Consider the following 22466-nt stretch of genomic DNA (forward strand, 5'->3'; position numbering starts at 1 on the left):
TACTCTCTTACTGATTTTGTGTATTTATATCTTCTTGATTAATTCCTCTTTCCTGCTCTCGCTTCTCGCGAAAGAAATGTCTCATATCCTCTTTCTCCCTCTGCTCTCTGAGATAGTTTTGAGCTTCCAGACATGTCCCATTGGCGTAATGTTCTCCTCTGTTGTCCTTCACCAGTTGCTCAATCTTCTCCAGCAGTTCAGTGACCTGATTTCGATTGCTTCTGTCTTTATTGTTGAACGAGTGAAATCTGCCTCCACAGCTGTCAATCACTAACTGTAGATCAGGACTTTTCCTGATATACTGATCCAGTGATTCATCCTTCAGCAAATCCACATGAGTGAACAGAACAAAAGTGTGACGGACAGCTTCTTCTCCAAAGTTCTCCTGAATCCATCTCATTGTGTTTCTCTCTTCATCTGTGTATCTGCCATTCGGTCTGATGACCAGCAGAAACACATGAGGACCAGGAGCAGACATTTCTAGACATTCCTCAATATCACACTTGAGTCCATGCTGAAAGTGCTTGTACCACCTGACATCTAACAGTCCTGGAGTGTCAGTGATTGAGATGGATCTTCCAGACACCAACACTTCTTGTTTCTCACAGGTTTGACTGGATGATACAAAACTCACTCTAAATGCATTTCTGCCTAGGATGGTATTTCCAGTTGAACTCTTTCCTGATCCAGTTTTACCCAGAAGAACAATCTTCAGATCTCCTGGAAGAGGGAATATATGTTGTTGTTTATACATTGAAAATGGAAATATTGTATCAATTATAATGAAATTCTCATATAATGAAATGTAAATACTGTACTTTGGTGCAACTTCATTCATTAAGGAAAGCTCTTCTACAGCTCAACTAACACAAACATTTTAATTATTTAATCTAAAGATTATTCTTTCAATTTCTTCAGTTTCACTGTAAATATAACATTTCTAGACTGCTTTCAAATTTTTTTTAACATGGACATTGCATGAAAATTATACAAATACACCATAAGTGGTTTTGCAGACTTTCTCCTTACTTGCAGCCTCTTGCTTCCTCTCATTGTCTTCCTTCATTCTGTCTTCAATGCTTTTGGTTTTAATATCCACCTTTGGATTTATCTCTCTTTTCTGCTTTTGTGTGTCTCTTTCTTTCTGCATTTTCTTCACTTCTTCCTTCATTCTGTCTTCAATGCTTTTGGTTTTAATATCCACCTTTGGATTTATCTCTCTTTTCTGCTCTTGTGTGTCTCTTTCTTTCTGCATTTCCTTCACTTCTTCCTTCATTCTGTCTTTCTGTTCTCTGTGTTTTCTCTGAGTCTTCAGGTAGATCTCATTGCTATAGATTTGTTCTCTGTTGTTCTCCACCATTTCATCAATACTCTTTAGAAGCTTTGCAATTTGGTTGGGATCACATTCACTTTTGCTGTTTATCACATCAAATCTTCCCTCAAAATAATTCAGTAGGCTATTTTTTGTTTCATCATTCTCAATGATTTGATTAAATTCTCTTCTGGAGACCTTTTCTCTTCCAATAAACAGAACCATGGTGAACAGGAAAGCTTCTTCTCCAAAGTTCTCCTGGATTTGCTCCACAATGTTCCTCTTGTCCTCTTTAAAGTTCTCCAGGTTGATGACGAGCAGGAAGACGTGAGGACCAGGATCAGAGAGATCCAGACTCTTCATCATCTGCTTCTTCATCTCTTCATCAGTCAGTTGAGTGTTGAAGAATCCTGGAGTGTCGATGATGGAGATGTTTCTGTCTTCTACTCTTCCTCTCTGTATCTCACTCTCTCTGGTTCTGCTCTCTTTAAATGCCTCTCGACCCAGTATTGCATTTCCAGTTGAACTCTTTCCAACTCCAGAGACTCCCAATAACACAATCCTCAGATCATGTGCACCACCTGTCAAACAGTTCATGTCATTAGCTGGAGCTTTTTTTTTTTTTTTAATTTATAAATGCTTCTAAACACTCCTGCTTTAAATCCTCAGTTACCCAGCTAGATTTTTTTAGCGGCAAGTTTCATTTTTGTTCCCAGAACACTTTCCTAAGGATAGCATTTAGTGATAATAACTTTGTTAGAACATTATCCCTTAACATTCTTATAAAGTTTGTATTGTATAAAGCTCTTATTGAGAATCAACAGAGGTTTAGATGTTGATGTTTTATTGAAAATGTTTTTATCATTAGTATTGCTCAGGCTGTCAGGGTTCTGTCACCTCAGTCTAGTGCAGCCATTCCCAAACTGTGGTCCGCGGACCACTAGTGGTCCGTGAGGGTACTGCAGGTGGTCCGTGGAAAGGCAAAATAAAATATAAAATAATATTTTTTTTACCTTCATTTTTCCAGGAAATTCCCATAAAAAAAGAAAAGTAAAAAGAATATGTAGGCCTATATTGATATAACATTTTAATTAAATAGTCAAGTTATTGTGTGATTACTAAAATAGCCTAGTGGTGTTCGGCCGTGACATTCAAGTTCAGTGCCGTTAGAACCACAACATTGGTTCGGTGGATAGCAACAGGTTCTCTGAAGAGAAAAGGGCAGAGGCAAATTAATATGTTCTCATTATCACATCACACGCATAGTCTTTAATGGTGCGTTCACACCGGACGAAATTTCGCTTCAAACTTTTGTTTTTTTACGCGAGTCAATTTCGCTCTTGACGCGCGAATTGATACAAAGTGGTCAAGCGTATCACTAGACGCGGCAGGCGCGAATTTGACATAATCCCTTTTTGAATTTGACGCGCTATTCGCGTCCGGTGTGAACGCACAGTTAGGCATAGGCAGTTTATGAAACGAAATGTTTATAAATGGAATGAATAAGGCCTGTTATTATTTTAATTTCCAGTTAGTTTCTTGATCTCGCGTTTCTGAAATGTTTTGCAGATGTGCTGTTAAGTGGACAAACTCAAGCCTGTACTTTTTGAGGACTTGTAAAACTCTGAAGATTAATAATCCCCTAAAATCGCCAAAGGTTTTGAAATGTTGACTATATTCCAGTGTTCTTATTACACTGTTAACCCTTGCTGTAAAAAAAGGCCTAATTCTGACAATATCATACCATTTTCCATTAAAACAGTAATATACCGTAGAAAACAAAACTAGCCTACAGGAATATACTGTGAATTAACAGTGCTCAAAATCGACACTCAGAGGCTGTTTTCCCAATCACACCCTATACCCTCATTCACTATTCCCTACATTAGTTCACTAATATAGTCCCCTTGACAGAGTGAATGTAAAGAAGTGAGTGAATTGAGAAACTGATGAACACCTGATAAGCAGAATCACTGAAGGACAGAGAAACAAGAACAGAAAAAAGAGAAACACAAAAACTACAACTGACTTCCAGCCACAGTGTGAAACCAGTTTACAAACCAGTTTAACATTATTTCTTTTGTACAAAAATTATTGTTGAGAATTAACAGATATTTAATTGTTGATGTTTTATTGAAAATAATAAAGTTATTATCACCATGATGGAGATCAGTATTTGTTTTAGTTGGGCTCTTGAACCATTGGCTTTATTATATCAGTTTTTTCTCTGACTGCTTTAACTATGAGTTTATAAAACACATTTGTTATGGCAAGAAAAAGTCAAGAGAAAAATGATAAGGTGTTTATGACTGTTGTGATGATTACATAATCATTCTGGACATGTCTGATTCTCTGATCTTAACCAGTGTAAAAGCTTTGTTTTTATGGGTATTTCATATTAATCATATCTGTAAATTTATAATGTGAAATACAGCAATGTTTCTTTAATCAGTTATTCTGAAGAAAATTGAAATAATATAGTGTTTTTAAACTTTTTGAACTCCTGCTTGTCTTAGACACAAACAGACATCAACAATCAGCACATGAATCTCAACAATGGTGACAATAAAAACTTTCATGTCGCAATGCATGCTGGGTTCCAGGATTGTATAAAACTCCCAGCATGCACTACTGCATGAATAAATAAATACAAATAAATTATTGCCACCATTGATGAGAGACATATGCAGATTTTTGATATTTCTGTGTTTCTACAAGACATGGTAGCTCTGTTTCTTTTTTAGGCTGTGCATTATGTGTTAAAAAAATTATCATTGTAATTTATTACTATGGTTTTACAGTGGTGGTAATATAACACTTTTGATACAGGATTAAATGCTGAAAGAGATTTAGTGTATGAAAAGGTTATACAATGATTTGTTTTTATTATAATAAACATAACCACAATCATCCACAAACCATGTGTGTGCACAAGTGCAAAAACACAGTTCATTCAGCCAGTGAAAAACTAATGTTAAAAATTCAAGGGTCAGCATCCAGACTAAAGCAAGCACTGATCTCTATAATGGTAACTTCAAACCAAACATTTTCAATTAAACATCTCAATAACAACTTCTGTAGATGTATGACAGAAATAAAGTCATACTGTTAATAATAAGTGTAATAATGTGTAATGGCTGGAAGTCAGTTGTAGTTCTTGTGTTTCTCTATTTTCTGTTCTTGTGTTCCTCTTTCCTTCAGTGATTCTGCTTGTTAACAGCAGGTGTTCATCACTAATGCTCAACAATAACTTATTTCACTTATTATTCAACATATTCTCTTAATTATCTCACTGCAACACTGTCTCAATGTTACTTTTTACTCTTTGTAGTGTGGATTTTCCTGTGGGGTTGAAAGGGTTAACAGTGTAAGATAAAAAGACACACCCACAAAATGTATTTTAACAGTAATAAACTGTAAGTTATAAAAACAGGTTTATACTGGCAACACTGTTGCCAGTAGTTTACTGTAAAATTTATTTTTTTGGGTCACCATTGTGCAGAAGAGTAGAGCCTGTGCTTCAGTCCAGGAGAAGATCTACAAACATTGATGATTTGCTGCATGTTGCTTTATTTAACAGGCGGTGACTGTGTAGTTGCTGGTTCAGTGGTCTTTATGTTCAATAGTTTTTTAGTGGTCTCAAATGAAAGAAGTTCACAGTAATACTTTGCTCACATTATTAATGCATTATAAATTTTAGTTAATACATTTAAATGATAGTTGGTCAATTTAAGGCAGTCGGTTTCTGCAAGTGTAATTAGTTAACTTGAGTTTTAATTTAGTACATTTTTACAGTAACATACTGTAGATTACAGTAAAGAACTGTGCAATTAACAGTATATTACTGGCAACAGTGTTGACAGTATTTTACTGTAAAAAAAAAACGGTAAGGTCTAACAGTGTAGATTTCAAGCCTGTTGTTCAAATTAACCTGATTATGCCCTGATTGCCCTCGATCGGGCGCTTGAGTAAATAAATAAATTAAATATGTGGCAGCCGTTGTGTGCAAGCCTTTTAACAAGCCTGTTGTACTGATGTGATGACCAGTTATAGTTTTAGTGCTAGTAAGCCTATTTAGAGGTGCAGATTAATGCAGGTAGGACTCTGTGTAGACATTTTATTATGTGTATTATGAGTAGGGTTGTTCCGATTCCGATACTAGTATCGGAAATGCCGCCGATACCAATAAAAATTCTGGCATCGGTATCGGCGAGTACATCTACCCATGTACCGATCCGATACCATTTATTAAACAATACCTAGTTATGCACGCTAGCTTTGCTTTACGCTGCAAATCGGAGACCAATTCTTCTTCGCTGCTCTAAACAGTGGTTGCTTGTGGCAACACAGGAAGTTGTGCTGTTGCCACAAGCAACCACTGTTTAGAGCAGCGAAGAAGAAATGAAAACACAAATTTTCAAATGCAGGCGCGCGGCAAGCGCATAATGTAAGAGACGCTGGCGCCCAACATCAAATGGCAAACATAATAAAAACGGAACAAAACTGCGCTACTCCTTATTTTGTGCTTCACGGACCATTAAACAGTTTGGAACAATGCAGCGCGAGCCAATCTTGATCAAGCTACACTGTTGCTACACAGCGCTAAGAAATCCAGTAAAGAAAGCATTTGAATTCGCCACTGAAGTAACTTAATAACATCGCTGCGAGATCTAGTGAGAAACATTCACATTTCTCCGCTATTAACATAACAAACTGCGCTGACGTGGAAACCAGGAACATTGTGCTTTCAAGTAACGTTACGTTGGTTTTATTTTGACATTGGTTTTATTTTGACATTATGAATAAAATTGCTGCCCTCAAATGTTAATCTGAAATAAAATAAACCTTTGTTTATAACTACTACAATATTACATTTCATTTTTTTATAAGGAGCTGTTTTTGTTTTATATGTCAATTATAGCTCCATCATTGCTCAAAGTAAAAAATGATCATACTTTATGATGTTAGTTTTAATAAAAAATAAATAAATAAAAAATGTAAATCAAGGAAATTTCTCTGGCATTTCTTTCTTTTTGCTGTATTGAAAATGCACCGAACCGTGACACCAGTGTATGGTATCGAAACGAACCGTGAATTTTGTGGACTGTTACACCCCTATTATTCATATATAATTTTTTAGATTCCTAGATTTATTTGTTGCACTTTTTTATACAGTTATATTGTAAAACTAAAATACCTTTTATAAAATAATTCTATCAATTCATACAGGGCTAGTATGAATTGCAGCTGTATACACACCCAGGTATCGGATTAGTACTCGGTATCGGCCGATACCCTAAGTCCAGGTATCGGAATCGGTATCGGGAAGGAAAAAAGGGTATCGGAACATCTCTAATTATGAGGTGGTCCGCGAAAATTCTTAAATACAAATAGTGGTCCACACACACAAAAAGTTTGAAAACCCCTGGTTTCTGCAAGTGTAATTAGTTAACTTGAATTAGAATTTAGTGCATTTTTACAGAAACAAACTAGATTACAGTAAAGAACTGTACAATTAACAGTATTTTACTGGCAACAGTGTTGCCAGTATTTTACTGTAAAAAAACCCGGTAAGGTCTAACAGTGCAGACACCAACACTTCTTGTTTCTCACAGGTTTGACTGGATGATACAAAACTCACTCTAAATGCATTTCTGCCTAGGATGGTATTTCCAGTTGAACTCTTTCCTGATCCAGTTTTACCCAGAAGAACAATCTTCAGATCTGCTGGAAGAGGGAATATATGTTGTTGTTTATACATTGAAAATGGAAATATATATATCAATTATAATGAAATTCTCATATTATGAAATGTAAATACTGTACTTTGGTGCAACTTCATTCATTAAGGAAAACTCTTCTACAGCTCAACTAACACAAACATTTTAATTATTTAATCTAAAGATTATTCTTTCAATTTCTTCAGTTTCACTGTAAATATAACATTTCTAGACTGCTTTCAAATTTTTTTTAACGTGGACATTGCATGAAAATTATACAAATAAACCATTAATGGTTTTGCAGACTTTCTCCTTACTTGCAGCCTCTTGCTTCCTCTCATTGTCTTCCTTCATTCTGTCTTCCATGCTTTTGGTTTTAATATCCACCTTTGGATTTATCTCTCTTTTCTGCTTTTGTGTGTCTCTTTCTTTCTGCATTTCCTTCACTTCTTTCTTCATTCTGTCTTCAATGCTTTTGGTTTTAATATCCACCTTTGGATTTATCTCTCTTTTCTGCTCTTGTGTCTCTTTCTTTCTGCATTTCCTTCACTTCTTCCTTCATTCTGTCTTTCTGTTCTCTCTACTTTCTCTTCAGAGTCTTCAGGTAGATCTCATTGCTATAGATTTGTTCTCTGTTGTTCTTCACCATTTCGTCAATACTCTTTAGAAGCTTTTCAATTTGGTTGGGATCACATTCACTTTTGCTGTTTATCACATCAAATCGTCCCTCAAAATAATTCAGTAGGCTATTTTTTGTTTCATCATTTTCGATGATTTGATTAAATTCTCTTCTAGAGACCTTTTCTCTTCCAATAAACAGAACCATGGTGAACAGGAAAGCTTCTTCTCCAAAGTTCTCCTGAATTTGCTCCACAATGTTCCTCTTGTCCTCTTAAAAAGTTCCCGAGGTTTACAACGAGCAAGAAGACGTGAGGACCAGGATCAGAGAGATACAGACTCTTCATCATCTGCTTCTTCATCTCTTCATCAGCCAGTTGAGTGTTGAAGAATCCTGGAGTGTCGATGATGGAGATGTTTCTGTCTTCTACTCTTCCTCTCTGTATCTCACTCTCTCTGGTTCTGCTCTCTTTAAATGCCTCTTGACCCAGTATTGCATTTCCTATTGAACTCTTTCCAACTCCAGAGACTCCCAATAACACAATCCTTAGATCAAGTGAATCACCTGTCAAACAGTTCATGTCATTAGTTGGAGCTTTTTTTATTTAATTTATAAATGCTTCTAAACACTCCTGCTTTAAATCCTCAGTTACCCAGCTAGACTTTTTTAGCGGCAAGTTTCATTTTTGTTCCCAGAACACTTTCCTAAGGATAGCATTTAGTGATAATAACCTTGTTAGAACATTATCCCTTAACATTCTTATAAAGTTTGTATTGTATAAAGCTCTTATTGAGAATCAACAGAGGTTTAGATGTTGATGTTTTATTGAAAATGTTTTTATCATTAGTATTGCTCAGGCTGTCAGGGTTCTGTCACCTCAGTCTAGTGTGTTTCTTGGTTTTAAGACGAGCCCTGACACTCCCGTATTCTCCTGTCTTTGTTTGTGTGTGTCTTGTTGTGTTCTGCTCCTCACGTGGTGCGTGCTTTTCTATTGTGTTTCTGTTTTGTGCTGCATCGCACACATGTTTCTCAATGGCTCAGTGCGTTCATGTTATTTTGTTCTGTGTGTTCGTGTCTCGTTTTGTGTAAGCTTCCCTGTGCAATGTGCTCTCCTGTCTATTGTCTGACCCTGCCCATCTTGTTATCTGATTATTGGTTCAGTTTCCCCACCTGTCCTCCCTCATTACCTGCCTTGTTTGCTGTTTTATTTATTCCCCTTGTGTTTGCTGTCCTGGGCCAGATCGTTGTTGCACATCGTCGTATGCTATTGTCAACCTGCCTGTCTGATGATTCCTGCCTAGTCAAGTCTAACCATGGCTTAATTTGAGCCGGAACGACGCCTCCGACGTTGGATCCGGAACCTTTTTTATTGGATCCGGCACCTCCTGTGTCACTATGGAAAATGAATCGCCTAAATTAGAAAAATAAAATTACTGTTTGTGTAGTGTTCAATGTTGTTATCAGTCTTGTTAGTCTTTATTCCCCATTGCTGTTTCACAGGATTTGCATTTCCGATGCGTTTTAATGTGAATTTTCACTTGTTGTGCTGGTTGAGATTGCTGTTGGCCTTGTTTCACAAAAATGTCAAAGCGACAACAAAGTTTGCTTAACTTTTTCAAATATGCTAGCCAGTCAGATCCCAAACAAGCAAAAATCGTTTCTGCCGATCAAGAATGTGGAGACCACGGTGGACACAGCAGTAGTATGCCTACTATTAATGCTGCTAAATGTGCAACTGTCGTTAACATTTGTAATTTTATTTAAGTCCCTGTTGCTGTTTATGTGCACTGTTAGACCTTACCGGGTTTTTTTACAGTAAAATACTGGCAACACTGTTGCCAGTAAAATACTGTTAATTGTACAGTTCTTTACTGTAATCTAGTTTGTTTCTATAAAAATGCACTACATTCTAATTCAAGTGAACTAATTACACTTGCAGAAACCGACTGCCTTAAATTGACCAACTGTCATTTAAATGTATTAACTAAAATTTATAATGCATTAATAATGTGAGCAAAGTATTACTGTGAACTTCTTTCATTTGAGACCACTAAAAAACTATTGTACATAAAGAGATTTCCACTGGACCAGCAACTACACAGTCACCGCCTGTTAAATAAAGCAACATGCAGCAAATCATCAATGTTTGTAGATCTTCTCCTGGACTGAAGCACAGGCTCTACTCTTCTGCACAATGGTGTCCCAAAAAACGAAATTTTACAGTAAACTACTGGCAACAGTGTTGCCAGTATAAACCTGTTTTATAACTTACAGTTTATTACTGTTAAAATACATTTTGTGGGTGTGTCTTTTTATCTTACACTGTTAACCCTTTCAACCCCACAGGGAAATCCACACTACAAAGAGTAAAAGCAACATTGAGACAGTGTTGCAGTGAGATAATTAAGGGAATATGCAAGTGATTGTTGAGCATTAGTGATGAACACCTGCTGTTAATAAGTAGAATCACTGAAGAAAAGAGAAATACAAAAACAGAAAATAGAGAAACACAATAACTACAACTGACTTCCAGCCATTACACATTATTACACTTATTATTAACCAGTATGACTTTATTTCTGTCATACAGAAGTTGTTATTGAAAATGTTTGTTTGAAGTTACCATTATAGAGATCAGTGCTTGCTTTAGTTGGGATGCTGATGCTAAAACATTTGTTTTTCTTTTGCTGCTTGAGCTGTGTTTTTGCAAGTCACACTTGCGCACACAGTTTATGAATGACTGCAGTTGAAATGCTTATGATGACAAATTCATCATATTGCCTGTTCATTCACTAAGGAATTAATTCTTATTCATTCAGAGTTTTATCCTCGATCAAAAGTGTTACATTTGCACCACTGTGAAACTACAGCAATAAATTACTATGACTCATTTTTTTTTTAACACATCATGCATAAACCAAAAAAAACAGAGCTACACTATGTTTTAGAAACACAGAGATATCACAATTTAGCACATTAATCTCAACAATGGTGGCAATATTTCTTTTTATTATTATTATTCATGCAGCAGTGCATGCTGGGAGTTTTATATTATCCTGGAACCCAGCATGCATTGCGACATGAAACTTTTCACCATTGTTGAGATTCATATGCTGATTGTTGATGTCTGTGTGTGTCTGAACCAAGCAGGAGTAAAATAAAATTGAATGCACTATATGATTGTTATTTTTCAGAAGACCTGATTACAGAAATATTGATTTCATTTAGTAGATACACAGATTTATGCTAAATATGACATACCCATAATTTCAATGAATATATACAGGAAAAATCTGAAAATCAGGCATGTCCAGGATGATTGTGACATCATCACAAAAGAATAAAAACACCTGATCGTCTTCCTCTTGACTTTTTCTTGCCATAACAAATGTGTTTTATAAACTCATTGTTACAGCAGTCAGAGGGAGATGAAAGGTAAGAAGTCAAGAGACAAGACCAACTAAAGCAAATACTGATCTCCGTCATGGTGACAACAAATTTTATTATTAACTAAATCTCTGTTAATTCTCAACAAGAACTTTTGTACATGTATGAAATCAATAATCGTAAACTGGTTTGTAAACTGGTTTCACACTCAGTGTTACTGGACGTCAGTTGTAGTTCTTGTGTTTCTCTTTTTTCTGTTCTTTTTTCTCTGTCCTTCAGTGATTCTGCTTATCAGGTGTTCATCAGTTTCTCAATTCACTCACTTCTTTTCATTCACTCTGTCAAGGGGACTATATTAGTGAACTAATGTAGGGAATAGTGAATGAGGGTATAGGGTGTGATTGGGAAAACAGCCTCTGAGTGTCGATTTTGAGCACTGTTAATTCACAGTATATTCCTGTAGGCTACTTTTGTTTTCTACGGTATATTACTGTTTTAATGCGAAATGGTATGATACTGTCTGAATTACGCCTTTTTTTACAGCAAGGGCTAACAGTGTGGTCACATGATGGAGTGTTTGTCGAATCCAGTGTTTTTATTTTGGTTAATTTAATAGTCCGATGGATAATTGCTGCTTGTGAAAACGATTGATGCAGTGTATTTTTTCTTTATCATTTCGCACTCATGCAGTGCATGTTCTGAAATTAAAATAAACACTGCCCTGCATAAACATAGCGTTGTTTAGGTTTTTTTAGTCAGAGAAGCTACGTAGGCAGTGTAATTTTTTCTCCAACCCCTGTTTTTGAGTCGCCGTTTTTGGGTTTTGTTTTACTATTATATTGATAAAGCCCATATTCCTCTTCATCCTTGAGTCCTCACTTTAACCATTACCTCAAACCGTGACACAGGGTGTTGTAACTGAGTGTTCATAAGACAATTATGGCAACAACATTAGGAGGTTTGCATGGTTATTGATGCACTCTTAACCCGAATTAGTTGACTTTACTCGCAAATTGCGAGGAAACCCGTTGCCTTATACCACTTTAGTTTTTACACAAGCAGAAACTAAACATGTTGAGTTGTATTAACATGGAACCCTCACCTTTTACACAAGCTGAAACTAAACATGTTGAGTTGTATTAACATATAACCCTAACCTTTTACACAAGCTGAAACTAAACATGTTATGTTGTATTTACATGGTTTAGGATAATAGGTTTACTATTGGGTACCCAGCATGCATTGCAAGTGTCACCATTGTTGAAATTCATATACAATTCCGTGGGATTTTCTGCTGGAAAATAACAGGAAAAGTCAAGTGCTACTGACTTTTAATTTCTAATGATAACAGCATTAATAGACAGTTACAAACAATTGATCAGTTTACTCTTGGCTTTTTGCTATAACTATTGTGCCTTTCAAAGTCACAGTTAAAGCAGCCAGAGAAAATATAATGTTTAAATGTCAAAGGCAAGAGCCCAACTAAAGCCAACACCTTTCAACATCATGGTGACTACAAATGAAACAATAAATAATCAACATCTAAACCTCTGTTGATTCTCAACAAGATCTTTTGTAGACGTCTGACAGAAATAAAGTCAGTCTGTTAAGTAATAAGTTAAGCTGGTAATGTTCGACTCTTCGGTTCAAAATTTAAATGGCGCACTCTGCGCACTGTCACCTGTTTAAATAGGCCACGCCTCTCCCTTACAAAAGCTTAACATAGCGAGTTATCTTAGCTTAACATGATTAGTGCAATGAATCTTTCAGCTAAATAGTACAAACAACTAATGCTGTTTAGTAATGATAGCAGGTTTTTACTAAACATAAAAGAATAAGTAATGATTACTCGTAAGTTTAATTAGAAACAAAATCTGGGTTTACAGTGTGGTGACTATCATCATCTAACTTCAAACGAAACATTTAAAACATCAACATCTAAACCTGTGTTAATTCTCAGTAAGAACTTCTGTAGACGTATGACCGAAATAAAGTCAATCTGGTTAATAAAAAATTTAGTGCCCACTGATAAACTTTATAAGAATGTTGTGGGATAATGTTTTAACAATGTTATCACTAAACATTTTTAGAATATTTTTAGAGAATCTTATCCTTCCTTTTAGGAAAGTGTTTTAAAAAATAAAACTTAGCATTGAAAACTAAAAAAAAAAAAAAAAAAAAAAAAATTCTAGCTGGGTATTCTTTGCTCTTCTACCAGAGCCACTTGTTCGAACATGTTGAGATACTTTTGTGTGGATGTACATAGCACACCCTGCCAACATGTTGGGCTCTGTATCTCACGGTTTGAGCAGATTGTTCATTTTTCCAGTGCTTTTAAACTCTACTTGTGTTAGAGATCACTTATGGGATCCCACAACTAACTAACCAAGCTACCCAGCTAACAATTTGTTGTTCTTAGAACATTTTCCAAACATTCTGTTTTGGTTATGGGAATGTTAAAATGTTGAATTGTCTTAACCCTCTGGGGTCTAAGGTGTTTTTGGGGTCCTTGAGATGTTCTGACATGCCCTGACATTTGTGCTTTTTTCAGTTGCTTATAAACATATTAATGGCAAAAAAAAATTACACACTATTTAGCACAAACAGGGCTACCATAATATGTGAGCAACAAGAATGTACATGTCTGCATTTTTGAGAGAATAATGTTTATGCGTGGTTATTGAAAAAACTAAAAACTAAAGTTTCTGAAATAAGGCCATAAAACACATACTAAATATGTGCCAATAAGACTTTTGTCTAATGGATGTCATCACCTAGTGTTTTTTCTTCAAAATGATGTGAAAATCACCCTGCCTTATCATTCACATAACACAATACATTGATTTGAATTTTGCAAAGCACTTTCTGTTTGGAAAGGCAATATGCGGAGTGGGTGTCAACGATTATGCATATTTAGTGGTTCACACCTGAAGAGACAATGGGGCCTGCATACTTAATTAGCCATTCATTCAGGTGAGTCACTGAGCCACAAGAATGCAAGAGCAACAGTTGGAAGCATCTCAATTCTTTTTTATTTTTCCACATATTGTGCTTGCAATTTGGCCTATAATATCCAAGGAAAACATGTCTAGTAATTGTGCAGTTAATTCTCATACTGTATTTTCAGTTTTGGAATATTTATCCTCTCCCCAAATTTGTCACTAATAAAACACAATAAAAATTATTTAAAGAAATAATTTTATAGGCTTATATTTACCTTTTAATAGTTTGTTTACATACCATTTTTTATTAAAAAGGTTACAATTACAACAACAATTCAAGTGTAATATTTCTTTGTAAAAACTAAAGTATACATTTTATCATACATATTTCAAAGTTAAAGGGCACCTATTATGCCCCTTTTTAGAATATGTAATATTGGTCTTGGGTGTCCCCAGAATGCATTTGTGAAGTTTCAGCACAAAATACGCCACAGTTAATTTATTATAACCATTTGAAAATGTCATTTTTGGGGCCTGTTTTAAAAAGAGCTGTTTTGGCGTCTACCACTTTAAATGTAAATGAGCTGCATATCCCCGCCCTGCTGCTGGACCTAGATGATGAAGAGACTCCGGCACAGAATAAACACGAATGAGAATGGACTAAACGTCTCGGAATGGTTATTTGATACATTTATGTACTTACAAAGTTTTAAACGCGTCCCTTTTGCCATTATGGATGTGCAACACGCACATACACACACACACACACACGAACTGTGATAACGTTCGCGCAATTTTTTTAAACTACACACACACTACTGTGAAGTACAAACAAATTTTTTTATTTATTTCTTAAGGGGAGGGAGAAAGACGTTTATATAGCCTACTGTCTATGGAGATAGAGCAGACCTTAATTTATTTAACGTTACATTTGTAAATGCTGCAAAAAAATGCCTACGTGACATAAAACTGTCTGACGTTGTTTGTGTTTTGTTGTGCTTTATGGAAGAGACCTGAGACCTCTGGTAGTTTTCAGCCATCACCTTTTTTATCTGAACTTGACCACGCCCCGTGACCCCAACATTACATTTAGCAGGGTGGCAATCAGTGATGCGCGGGTTGATCCGAAATGAGCGGGTGCCTGCGGTCACCCGCGGTTACCCGCGGTTACGAGTCATCCAAAAATATTTTTAATGATATTCGGGTCGCGGTCGGTCGGGTCGTTTGAAATAAAGATGCCAATTAAACCTTTGTCATTTATATAGTTCTAGACACAATTTTCTATGAATACGTTTTAAATTTAATTTACACTTTATTGGCTGAATAACTGGCGCGAAGATGACGCACGAGCTCAGTCTGCAGGTAGAGATGGAGGCGGCAAGAGAAAATAGGTGAAGACTGGGGAGTGGAAGCTCCGCAAATACACAAATAGAAAGAGCAAAGTGTGGGAGACATTTGCCGAAATAATGAAAGATGATGACCAAAGTGCTGGCTTTGTCATGTGTAGGCTACTTCTTGCGATGCTATTTACACATTTGATAACCACAAAACTGGCACGACCAACCAGGCACGGCGCCAGGATTCCAGTTTTGGATAAGCCAGACCAATTGTGGGTGGGCCTTTAATTAAAAACGTTAAATAAAATAAAAATAAAAAAACGTTATCCAATCACTGCTTAACCTAATAAAAAAATATTGACTATAGCCTACTGTTATATTATCTGTGCGTATACATAATATAGATTTTAATAGCTTGATGCTCTTTAAATATTGTGTTGCATTGTAAAAGTAAATCCTCGATCGCTCTCCATGGTTCTGACCAAAGAAGAGAGCTTTGGAATCTCCATTATGCATATACCTGGGCTGCATTTTCCGATAACATTGTCTCTTAGCGCGCTGCGATAACTTAACTAAAGGTATACTACCAGTAAAGGTATATCATTGCTAGGCGTCTTCAGGGCTATCATCCACTCGTGAGGCAGAGGCGCTGACGCCCTCCTAGCAACGGCGCTGTTTTTTGGTAAAACATGATTTTGACGACTTCATTAAGTTTTGTTTTATAGAAAACTCTTTTTAAAAGATTTTCGTTTTGTATAAATTGTATCTTAATTTTGATCAATGTTTTATCAATCAATTGCCCGTATTTATTAAATAAGAAGCAAATATATAGCAGACAAAATAAGGCGCCGGTACGCGATCACTGCATGTGAACTGGAGGGCGCCGAAACTCAGCTTGTGCCTCACAGATTTGATAAATATAGGCTATATATTACAGAAAGCTTGAAATGTCTACTTTTAAACGAAAATATTCAAACCAAAATAAATAGGCTATACTCTCTGATTATGTAGGCTAATCCATATGAAATGTGCATTTCTCTCTGGCGTTCATGGCGAGTCCGCAATCTCCGCATTGTCAACTTCATCTTTGCAGTGACACAGAAAACACCAGTTTATTACTAAACAATTAAATGTCTCCTTGCTAATTTAGACACATTCATAATCATTACTTTAACCGGTTCTTTGTGGCAAGCTTTATGCGTGCGGTCATTACGCTTATTCCTGTAGGCTAGCCTATTTAAGTAATTAATTTAATATAAAGGGGCGATTTGTCCACGAATGGCTTAAATGAACAACTAGTCGACTAGAAAAAAAAATTAGTCGGAGGCAGCCCTTATTCCACATATTTTCGAACCAGCAGGCCATCTGGGTTGGGCGAGCGACCGTGAGCGGAGCGGAATATTCAGAAATGCACTCTCCGCTCACGAGCTCTGATCGGAACAAACCCGAACCTCACTGTCTGCTGAACTTGCGCAGAAACATCAAAATAGACATAGCCAGCTTTTTAAAACTGTTTTTAAAACTAAACATTTAGACTATTTTAGTACAAATTATGAGCTTATATTGACGATTTTTTATAATTCTTGACAAAATTAGAATATTAAGTTATATTAAGACGCTACGATGAGCATTATAGCTACTTTAAAAAAAATGCGGGTCAGGAAGCGGGTCGGGTACAATATTTTCTTTTTCGTTTTTTGCGGTCCGAGTTGCGGGCGGGTTAGTTGAAAACGTCGGTCGGGTGCGGTTTGTTTATACATTGACCCGCGCATCACTGGTGGCAATAGGTGACTCATTTACATATCATGACATCTCCTTTTTTTTTTTCTTTTTTTTTTTTTACATTCTGTAAAATAACTTCAGTCACCTCGTATATAGCCCAACATTACAAAACAAATGTGTATCACTGCATAACACAACAGCTTCTTTTTTTTTTTTTTACATCTTGCAGGCTGTAATTTAACATAACACTGTCCTTTCAACTGTGACCTTGCCTAAACTTAAGGAAAAATTAATAATAAAAATAAAATTACTCCTCAATAAGCCTTCTAGGTATTGTGACTACTCGTCCACTTGCAGTTTTCACAGGCAGACTTGAGAGATTGGTGGGACTGACATCTTTTTTCCATGTTTGAGTGTCCATTTCAGGTTTTTCCTCTGTGTCTTCACACGAATTTTGTTGAGTCACATTTTGATTTTCCACGTCCTTCCTTGGTGTATCACTTTGTTCTTTTGATTTCATCAAAAACTTTCGGTTCCTTCTGTACACCTTCCCCTCAGGTGTCTGGACAACATACGATCTTGGCTGCTCAGAAAGTCCAGTAACTTCAGCTGGATTCCATGTGCCATCTTGCCATATTCTTACATTGTCGCCAACCTGAAGTTTCTGAAGAGGTCTGGATCTTTGATCGAAATATTCCTTCTGCTTCTTTTGTCTGCTTTCTAACAACTGCTGTACTGGGTTATTTACCATGCAAGGCTTCAACAACTCTGATTTAATCGGAAGTCTCGTTCTCAGCCTTCGACCCATCAACAGTTGAGCTGGAGATGCTCCAACATCCTCTATGGGTGTGCTTCTCAGGTTCAGCAGAGACAGGTAAGGATCTTTTCCATCAGCCTTTGCCTTCTTCAGCATATGTTTAACAGTTTGCACTCCTCTTTCCGCCATTCCATTCGATTGTGCATGATGGGGGCTTGAGGTGTTGTGCGTGAATTCCCACTCTTTCGCAAAATCTTGAAATTCAAACGAGCAAAACTGTGGTCCATTGTCTGAAATGACTGTTTCTGGAATTCCATGTCTGGCAAATTGTGACTTAAGATGGGTAATGACTGTTGTACTTCTTGTATCTGATCTCAGCCGCTCCACTTCAATGAATTTGGAGTGATAATCCACTATGATTAAATAGTCCTGTTGGTCAAAAGTAAACAAGTCAACCCCTATTTTCTGCCAGGGTCTTTCAGGAACACTGTGTGGATGTAATGGCTCTTTGGTTTGCCGTTTTTGGTGTGTGCTGCACACATCACAGTTGTTTACCATCTCTGTTATGCTTTGTGACATTCCAGGCCAAAAGAGCACCTCTCTTGCTCTCCTTCTGCAGCTTTCAATGCCTAGGTGACTTTCATGAATACGCTTTAGCATTTCTGCTCTCATCAATGCTGGAACTATGAGCCGTTCTCCTTTGAACAAAACTCCATCCACAACTGAGATTTCCTCTCTGTAGTTCCAGTATCCTTGTACTTCTTTTGCTGCTTGGCTCTTTCTTTCTGGCCATCCGTTTAGCACTGTCTCTATGAGTTTTGTCAAAATCCCATCTTTTTTAGTTTCCTTCTTGAATTCATTTATCTTCTCATTTGACACAGGTAGGTTTGACATTACCATATGTACCTGAGCTTCTACTTCTTCATCAGGAGAGCCGGTTTCTGGTAAGTACGCTCTGGATAATGCATCCGCTATATACATCTCCTTACCTGGCTTGTACTGTACGTTCACTTGATATTTTTGTAATCTCATTAACAGTCTCTGTATTCTGGCTGGAGCACTGCTCAACGGCTTTTTCATTATCGCTTCAAGTGGTTTATGGTCGGATTGTACGTCTATCCCTCTTCCATAAACATACTGATGAAAACGCTCTGCTCCAAACACAATTGCCAACATCTCCTTTTCTATTTGCGCGTAGCGCTGTTCTGTTTCAGTCATTGCGCGCGATGCATACGCCACTGGCTTGTCTTCTTGAAGTAGAACAGCGCCCAGTCCACTTTTAGATGCATCCACAGAAAGTGTTACTGGTAACCTGACATCGTAATATCTGAGCAAGGGGGCCTCAGTGAGCATTGTTTTCAATTTGTTGAATGCACGCTGGTGTTCCTCCTCCCACTGCCAGGCAACATCATCTCTGGTAAGTTCACGCAATGGCTCCGTATGTTGTGACATGTTTGGAATGAACTTTGCGAGATAAGTGACCATACCTAGAAATCTTTCCACATCCTTTTTGCATTCAGGTGTGGGCATTTTTCTGACAGCCTCTATTTTGGTCTGATCTGGTTTCAAACCATCCTTAGCGAAGATGTGACCAAGATATTTGATTTCCTCTAAGCATATCTTGCATTTCTCTTTATTCAGCTTAAAGTTCTTGACCCTTGATCTCTCTAACACTTGCCTCAGTCTGTAATCATGCTGTGCTTTTGTTTCTCCCCAGATCAAAAGATCATCAATGTATGTCTCAACACCTTCAATTCCCTCAAAAAGTTGCTTCACCGTCCGGTGAAAAACTTCTGGGGCTGAGCTTACCCCAAATGGGAGTCGAAGGAATCTGTAGCGGCCAAAAGGAGTATTGAATGTACAAAGGCGAGAGCTGGCTTCATCTAATTTCAGTTGCCAAAAACCTGAACTTGCATCCAACACTGTACAGTATTTGGCTTTTGAGAGTCTGCTCGTTATTTCCTCTACTGTTGGAAGCTGGTAGTGTTCTCTCATTACGGCTGTGTTGAGATCTCGGGGATCTAAACAAATTCTTAATTTTCCATTAGACTTTTCAACAATCACAATGGGGTTGACCCACTGAGTGGGCTCGTCGATTTTCGCTATTACTTTCATTTTTTCCATTCTGCTGAGTTCTGTTTTCAGGTTTTCTCTCAGGGTCACTGGAATTTTCCTAGGTGGATGCACTTTCGGAACCACCTTTTCATTTATTCGGATTGTGTGCTCGCCCTCCAGGCAACCTATGCCCTCAAAAACATCAGCATACTCCGTGAAGATATCCATTTGGTCACTTTTGTTCAATTCCATCACTCTCTGTATGAGCCCCATTTGCTCACATGCATGAATTCCTAATATTGGCTTTGCATTTGATTTCACAACAATGAATTCCAGTATATGTGTTTTCTTTTTGTATTTCACTGCCCAGTTACACTTTCCTTTCACAGGTATTTTGTCTCCGGTGTAAGTTGACAGTTTCACATTTGTGGGTCTTAATATGTTCTTTTTTCCCATTCTTCGCAGCAGGCTGTACGGGATTACATTGGCTTGCGCACCAGTGTCTAGTTTAAATTTGACATGTTTGTGCTCCAATTTCAAGTCAACTGTCCATTCATCTGTCCCTGTCTGCGTTTGCACTGCACCAACGAACAGACTAGGTCTCTGATCTGTGACGTCATCATCAACCGCATGCACTTTCTTCGATTTACACATCTTTGCAAAGTGGTTCATTTTATCACAGTTCTTGCACTGTTTGCCATATGCGGGGCAATTGCGTGATGCATGCTCTGTTCCACATCTATTGCAATTAAAAGTGCTTGCTTTGTCTTTTTTATTCAGTTTGTATTTATTTCGTTGCTCGTTTTTACGTGTCTGCTTTTGTTTCACTGCATCAACATGCTTGCTTTCACGTGCAGAGGCGTGTGCGTTGTGATCCTCGTCATGCATTTGCTTCATCTGAGCTTTTGTCACTTCTGACGCGATACACAGCTGAGTAGCTTTTTCGAGACTAATGTCAACTTCTCTTAAAAGTCTCTCTCTCATTGCTTCTGACGTGATTCCACAGACAACTCGATCTCTTATAAGAGATTCTTGCAACAGCCCAAACTCGCATGACTTCGCTTTTAGCTTTAGTTCTGTGATGTATTGGCTAATGGGCATGTCCCCTTGCACACACGTGAAAAACTTGTACCTCTCATAGGTTATATTCTTTTTCGGGTTACAGTAATCTTCGAATTTCTCCATTATTTTCGACAGATTATGTTTTTCATCATCATCTTCGAACGTGAAGGTATTGTATACTTCAGCCGCTTCTTCACCGGCTATATGCAGAAATAGTGAGGACTTTACCTTGGCTGGTTTGCTAGCGCTTCCAGTCGCGTCTAGATACAGCTCAAATCTTTGCCGAAATCTTCTCCAGTTTTCCGACAAATTACCGTGCAGTAGATCAAGTCCTGCAGGTGGCTTTAGTCCTTCCATTTTCGTTACTCTTATTTCGCTATATTTTCTTTAGTACTTTACTTCTGACACCATGTTTTGTTGTGCTTTATGGAAGAGACCTGAGACCTCTGGTAGTTTTCAGCCATCACCTTTTTTATCTGAACTTGACCACGCCCCGTGACCCCAACATTACATTTAGCAGGGTGGCAATAGGTGACTCATTTACATATCATGACAGTTTGTTGAGACATCCTATGACGACGACAATAAATAGCTTTAGACGCATTTGTTGTTGAACTTGCTGACATCGATTGAAATTACTATTTGCTCAAAAATCATAAAATACACTTACTTTTTCTGGAGGTGACGTTGGATCGCGAACTGTAGGCAACGATCCACACTCTAGGATTAACTTTGACCCTCGTCAGAGACAATTTATATGGACTTTGCCCTCGTTCACTAAGTTAAACAGTCAGTCAGAAAATGAATCTCCTATTTAGGAAGTTTAAGAGGTGCCTTTTCTTCATAAATAAAATCCATCCGCTGCGTTTTCAGTGGCTCTGATGTCAGTGAAGACTAGTATGTCCATTCTTACATCCCACAACACACTTCTTAGGAGACATTACCGGCTGTCGTTGAAACAATGGAGGATGCAGATCACCGAGGGCGGGGTCTATGCCAAAACCAGATGTCAATCAAATCACGTCGGTGGGGCTTAGCTCATTTCTACGTCACAATGAGGGAAATCTAGAACAGGGTGTTCTGAGACAGTGCTTATGATTTATTGAGATAGTAAAAAAACTACTGGGTGGATTTTTATCATTCTAGGGTGGTTTTGCTCACACACTGCCAACACACATTTATGTTCAAACACCATGTAAAAGTGAAATTTGCATAATAGGTGCCCTTTAAGGATTTGATTGATTATTTGATAACTTTATTTTTGACAAAACATACTATATTTAACATGAGCAAATATTGGCAAACAAAAGCTTATTTGAGGTGGCAGATATTTTACAGTAAAAATGTATAATCTATCCAAAACTAATCAAGGAAATGTTGTCTTTCATATGTCTGTAACATAGGTCTTTCATTTTTATTATAAGACATATAAATGTTAATTTGCAGTTTAATATGTTGCTTATACAAATACATTTTATTTCAACATATTTCAGTCGATTTTTACTCAGTATAGCAATACAGTTTGCTAAAACCGAAACATTCATTCACAAACA

General features: G+C 37.2%; 1 pseudogene across 1 annotated transcript; it reads right to left on the reverse strand.

Annotated features, from left to right (window-relative positions):
* Nucleotides 1–7: 7 nt before the first annotated feature.
* On the reverse strand, nucleotides 8–8231 carry LOC311077960 (GTPase IMAP family member 8-like; annotated as a pseudogene). Its single transcript has 4 exons — nucleotides 7617–8231; nucleotides 7350–7504; nucleotides 1030–1893; nucleotides 8–720 (listed from the first exon to the last, which is right to left on the reverse strand). The product of its transcript is annotated as a GTPase IMAP family member 8-like (transcript).
* Nucleotides 8232–22466: the final 14235 nt, after the last annotated feature.

Source organism: Abramis brama, assembly GCF_963993115.1.
Source record: "Abramis brama genome assembly, chromosome: 2".
In the NCBI taxonomy this organism is placed as follows: Eukaryota; Metazoa; Chordata; class Actinopteri; order Cypriniformes; family Leuciscidae; genus Abramis; species Abramis brama.